Below are 6,453 nucleotides of genomic sequence, written 5' to 3' on the forward strand. Positions count from 1 at the left end.
CACTATCTTCATCATCTACCCTTCTTCATCATCATCTGTCACTTGTATGCGTCATCCTTCATCATCCTTCACTTTTTCCATCGTCTTTCTCACTTATCTTCATCGCCATTGTTACAATGTCAATGAATAACGTAAATTTCAATTTACAGATTTTTTTTTTCAATTCATATAGTATATTTTCTAGTCTTAATTTGCTAATTAGTTTTGCTTTGGAGTGAATTTGATTATATATATTTGTTGTATTTGTTATTTTTGTTAATTAGAGACCCACAATTAAATTGTTATTCTTTTACCCTGATTACTTCATCATTTTTATTGAATAATTGTCATCTAATTTGTTTAGGGTAATATGTGGGAAAGTGTCACCCTGAAAATGTGGTATGGAGGGTCTTTTACCAGGAATGAATTAGGGTTTGTTTATAAGGGTACATTATGTAGGACTACTTCTGTTGATTGTGATGAATTCTATTGGTTTAATTTATTGGAGGAGTGTGAGAAATGTGGATCATTCTAGAGGAATGTTGATGTCATCTTCTTCATGAATCTTGGAGTTGGGTTGGAAAGGGTGATAGATGATTGTGGTGCCCAGGTAATGTGTAACCTTGCTATGAAAGAGAGAGTAGTTGAGTGTTTTATTATGTTTGATGGTGATGTTGCACATTTAATGTATTTGATAAACTTTGGTGAGGGTCAAGGAACAACAATTGTCAAAAGCTCAAGGAAGTTGACTATTAGAAGAAAAGCAGACAGTAGAAAAAACACCCAAAAGATTCCTCTCCCAAAGTAGGGACCACGACCACATGAACCCATTAACTATTCAGTCAATACTACTACAAAACAAAAGAAAAATGCCTCTCACACCACTACCACAAAAATCCTAAAAGAATCATCTCTTAAAGCCAATGAACAGTAGAGCCAAGTTACCACAGTTGACCAAATAACATCAAAAAAAGCTGTCCAAACAACCTCACCAAATAACCTCATTCACACCAATGTTGAATTATCTTATGATGTTAATGATATAAGAGTGTTAGATCTATTTAAGGAGTATGAGGAGCAGGCAGATTTTGCATGTTTGAATGCTAATGATGCAGAATGGGAGGATTTAAGTGAGGGAGAGGACCCTGGTTATAACCCCGATGATGAGTCTTTAAGTGATAATTAAGATAGTGAGGTAGAGTTAGTGGATGAGGCAGAATTTGAGACTGAGGATCTGGATGAAGAGAATTTTATTGAAGAATAATATGAGTCAGATGGGGTCATCATATAAGGTCTCACTGGCCTGCTGCTGATATAATAGACACAGTTAGGAGGGCATATAAGGTCATCATTAAGAAAGACTTTGCCTACAAGGTTAAGTACAATGCTCATAAACTTTTACATGGGTCTATGAGAGACCATTATAGCAAAGTTGGAAGTTATTTGAAAGCTCTTGAGCAAGAGTATCCTAGGAGTGTCGTCAGTTTGAAAACAAACCTTAATGACATAAGTTCAGTACCAGTTTTCCATAGACTATTTATTTATTTTGAGGCGCTGAAACGAGGTTGGCTTGAAGGGTGTAGGAAGATTTTGTGTGTAGATGCTTGTTTCTTGAAGACATTTCTTGGGGGTCAATTGATAAGTGTAGTGGGCAGGGATGGTAATGATCAGCTGTTCCCATTAGCATGGGGTGTTGTGGAAGGGGAGAACAATGAGAGTTATGAGTAGTTCTACAAAGAGTTGAAGAATGCATTAGGAGAGGAAGATGGTGCTGGTTGGACCATCATTTCTGATGAACATCAGGTACATCTTTTTATTAACTGTAGAGTGTCATCATTGCCCACATAACCTCTTAATTTTTCTTTATTAAGTTATTCTTAAATTCACTTTATTAACTGTAGAGTATCATAACAATGGTGGCAAAAGTGTTTCCAAAGGCAGAACACAGAAGATGTGCCACACACATCTTTGCTAATTGGCACAAATCTTACAAGGGAGAGGAGATTTGTTGCATCATTGAGTTGATTATGCAGAGTAGATATTATTGTTTTCCTTGACTAATTGAAAAACAAACAGGTATTAATGAACAAATTTTAAAAACTATCAGTCCAAGTATCATATATATATATATATACTTCATATTGGTTTTCTTTTCCTAAAAAAGTATTTTATTAATCAAACACTCTTTTATTCTTATGTCAATATTATGTTAACGGGAATTATTTGTTGGTCATGCGGAATACATAAAATCTTAGACATGAACGATGTACTATATGTTTATATTCCATTTTATTGTTAAATTTATCACATATTATTTTAATATCCGTGCAACGCACGGGCAAGAAAACTAGTTGATAGTAAGGTTTGGAATGTTGCTACTGTAGGGAAACTAGTCTGGTGGATCGCTACCAAGAAGGATATTTTATGAATTAGATGGATAGACAAAATATATATGAAAGCTAGGGACTGGACTGAGTATCAACCGAGTACAAACAGCTCCTAACCTGGAGACAGGTGTGTGCAGTTAAGGAGAAACTCAAAGGAGGATATGTTGATGGCAAATAGTTGGGCAAAGATGGGAAATACACTATTGATGCAGGGTATGAATGGCTTCGACAGAGGCCTTGTCATAAAGTAGCTTGGTACAACATTGTGTGGAATAGGTTAAATAGTCCAAAACACAGTTTCAAAGCTTGGCTCATCAAACATGAGGATTATTAACACTGGACATATTATGTAAAATGGGGATTACGGATCAGAAAATGTGCAATTTGTGTGGTGATCAGAATGACGACCATGACCATCTGTTTCTTCGTTGCAATTTTACTTGTCTTTGCAGTGACATGCTTCACAATTGGCTCAATATTCAGGTCAGAGGACCTGGCACAACAGAGGCGATGTTGAAGCTCAAGAAATACTCTTGTTTTATTAGGAAGCTTCTGTGTTGTTTGGTGGTAGCAACTCAGTACCAAGTTTGGTATGCACGTAATCTTAGCAGAATGGAACAGAAGGTTATGCATCCCAAGGTACTTTTAAAAACAGTTCAAGAAGCTGGTAGAATGACAATTATGAATTATAGGTATACTAAGATGTCTCAGACTGATGTTAATTGGTGTAGAATGAGAGGTTTAATGTAATGTGGGTGTAATTTTGTATGTTTATGCTCCTCCTAATGTTTGGGAAGTGTTAGAGGAGTTGAATAGGTTGTACTATGGTGAAAATCACTTTTGGGAAGTGCTTAATATTACTTACATTTCCACACAAAAAACAAGGTTGATATAATATTGTCTAATTGTTTCTATCACATGTTTGTATCGTCACGATTAATCTTTGTTTATTGGCCATCATCGATTAAGTTTGTTAAATTCGTTCTAGAAGTCGAGAGGCACGGAATCGGATTAGACTAAGCATGTATAGTAGGACGACCTAGTCATGACGAGAGTTCTCTAGGACCCGGTCTATGGTTGACACTAATATCGTGAGGTGGGTGTCTTTAAGCCTAAACAATTGACAATGTTATTTATTCCGAGTTTAACATGAATATATATTTACAATTGCATGTGTGACCCAACTCCCCTAGACTCCTTTAATCATACATTGTTATATCGTTTTATTCGTTAATCATCAAACCAAACAAACAACTCAATCGTTACCGACCTTGATAGATTTCTTTTCGTAGCATTTCATAGCGCAATTCCCGTCTCCTTGTGTTCGACCCCTCGTACTACATTAATTTATGTCAAGGGTAATTATCTTTGTTAGGTGTGCGACATAGCCTTTCAAATTTTTGCGTCGTTGCCAGGGAGCACGGTTTTAATGCGTTTAGATTTGTTGATTTCTATCTTGTTTTGTTTTGTCTTAAAGAACATTTGTTCCTTGAGATAGTTACTTACAATTTTGTAGAGATTGTTGTCTTATGCCTAGGTCTTCTCGTAGTGGAGATTTGCTTTCACCGGATTCCGAGCCCGAGAAAACCTTTCGTAGAAGACGACGTTTTTGGAAAGAAGTTAAAGAAGCCGCTTCTCCCGTGAAAGTTGAAAGTGCAAGAAAGTCTTACTTAGACGATCTTAAAGCTCTTGAAGAGGATGAGGTTTCTAGTTCATCATCTCCACCACCACCATCACCATCTCCAACTAAAAAGATGGTGAAACTTTCCGATCATTTCAATCCCACCACGACTATGCTTCTGGCCGGTATTACAACTACTCATATTACCGCCCCGGAATTCGAGATCAAACCGGCTTTTATTAGCCTTGTGTAGAGAAAGCAATTTGGGGGAAGTCCTTTGGAGGATCCCAACTTGCATGTGCAAAACTTTTGTGACTATTGCTCCATGATTCGGTAAACGGGTGTCACTCAATCCCAAATAAGGGAAATATATTGCCCCTTCTCTTTGAAGGACGAGGCAAAGCTATGGATCAATAGCCTTGATCGCACCGCCATGGGAATCACCAATTGGGAGACATTGGCTCTTGCTTTCTATCAAAAGTTTTTTCCACCGGAGAAAACTTAAACTTTAAGGAGCCAAATCATTGGATTCCGTCAACATGCTCTTGAGAGCTTATATGAAGCTTGAGAGAGGTACAAGAAGTTGCAAAGGCAATGCCCACATCATGGGTTGAATGCTTGGTTCCTAGCTATAACATTCTATAATGGATGTTGTGCCGAGTCCCGAAGGATTCTAGATTTCGCCAACAATGGGCGGTTTGATCAAATTGACACCGATATTGCTCATGCCACAACTGAATCCATGGAAATCCATGACGCGCAATATGTCCATTCTCAGAGTACACCTACTAAAGCTAAAGAAGAAGCTTCCGACACCACCGTTTTGAAAACTCAACTCTTATTACTCCAACAACAATTAGCGGAACGGGATGCTAAACATTCTCTTCAACAACTCAATGTCGTGTCCTCTACTACTCAAATCATTGTTTGTGAAGGTTGCAGAGGTGCGGGTCATTATGCCGCTCTATGCCAAGCTAATATAGAGGAGGTATGTGCTTATTAAGCCTTTAGACAAAGTTCTTATCCACCGGGTACATTTTCCAATACTTATAACTCGAACTCAAAATTTCACGCGAACTTGTCTCACAAAAGCAACAATGTGCTTAACCCTCAGCCCCAACAAAATTTTGTGCCTCAACCACAAAATAACTTCATCCCTTAACAACAAAGATTTGCTAATCCACCGGGTTTTCAAAACCAACAACAAAGACCACCGCAACAAAACTTCCAACAACAAGGTCCACCACCTCAAAATCCCCAACAAAATGACCAAGGGGGCAAATTTGAAGCTTTGGTAATGCAATTGGCTAAGGGTCAATCCTATTTGATGGCTCACTGATATAGGATTCATTTGCACCAACTTCCTCCCTTATTTTCATACTTTCCGACACAATTTGAGTCGGTTTGATACGTCTTTCCTTGCATTTGGTACCCCGACTCCCTAGACTATGATATTATGCTCCTCTTGCAGGTTTTGAGGCGGAGATGGAGGAATCGGAGCAAGAGAGACGGTTTGATAAGGCCAAGTATGAAGAAAGGAAGAAGTTATGCTGAGATGAGCTCCCACCCGGTAGGCCGGCAGCCGGTCAGCCGGCTGGGACTCCCCCAACAAACTTAACATGACAAATTGGCGGAAAGGTTACAGAGAGCTCCCAGCCGGTCAGGCCACCGGCAGCCGGCTACCCGGTTGGGAGAACAAGAAGAAAGGGAGAAAGGAAGAAAATTTCCAGCGAACTCCCAGCCGGGCAAGGCATCGGCAGTCGGTCGCCCGGCTGGGAGTACAAGTGAAGCACAAAAGGCAACAAAAGGAAGAGAAGTCAAATGAGCTCCTAGCCGGTGGACCACCGGCAGCCGGTCCACCGGCCAGAGGCCCCAGATGACTTCAATTCCAGCCTATTTCTTACAGGGAACTCCCAGCTCGTCAGACCACCGGCAGCCGGTCGACCGGCTGGGACCCCTCTTTCGCATTTTGAAGCCTCTTTGTAATTTCACCCTAATTGTGGTGCAACCTATAAATACCCCCTCCCTTAATCATTTGTACACACAACCTTAGATCTGAATTGATTTCCTTAATCTTATGCAAACCCTTAATCAAATCCTTAATCTTTCCTTAATCAAACATTAATTACTTCATAGATTAGCTTAGAATTAGTTGTTATCAATTGTTTACATTTAGTATTGGATTGTTAATTGAAGGTTGGTGAAGATTATTCTTCTATTTAATCAAAGATTGCAACTTTGTCTTCAATATTGGTATAATCTTTCCTCTATTATTGTTCATCTTTCATTTGTTTACATATTTAGTTGCTTAATTAGTTTACTTTATAATCATATTTTCCTTTGCTTGTTCTATGCTTAAATCCTCATCCTTTACCATTGTAAACATGTGTGAGTAGTTTCATACTAGGATGAAGAGGAATCTTATATAGAGTTATAAGGTTGGGGTTTTGACATAGAAAGAGTATA

General features: G+C 38.6%; 1 non-coding gene across 1 annotated transcript; it reads right to left on the reverse strand.

Moving 5' to 3' along the window:
• Positions 1-4,491: 4,491 nt before the first annotated feature.
• On the reverse strand, positions 4,492-4,599 carry LOC141615610 (small nucleolar RNA R71). Its single transcript, XR_012530022.1, has one exon. It is a non-coding gene; the product is annotated as a small nucleolar RNA R71 (small nucleolar RNA).
• Between the last annotated feature and the right edge of the window lie 1,854 nt (positions 4,600-6,453).

This window comes from Silene latifolia, chromosome 11 (assembly GCF_048544455.1).
Source record: "Silene latifolia isolate original U9 population chromosome 11, ASM4854445v1, whole genome shotgun sequence".
Lineage (NCBI taxonomy): Eukaryota > Viridiplantae > Streptophyta > Magnoliopsida > Caryophyllales > Caryophyllaceae > Silene > Silene latifolia.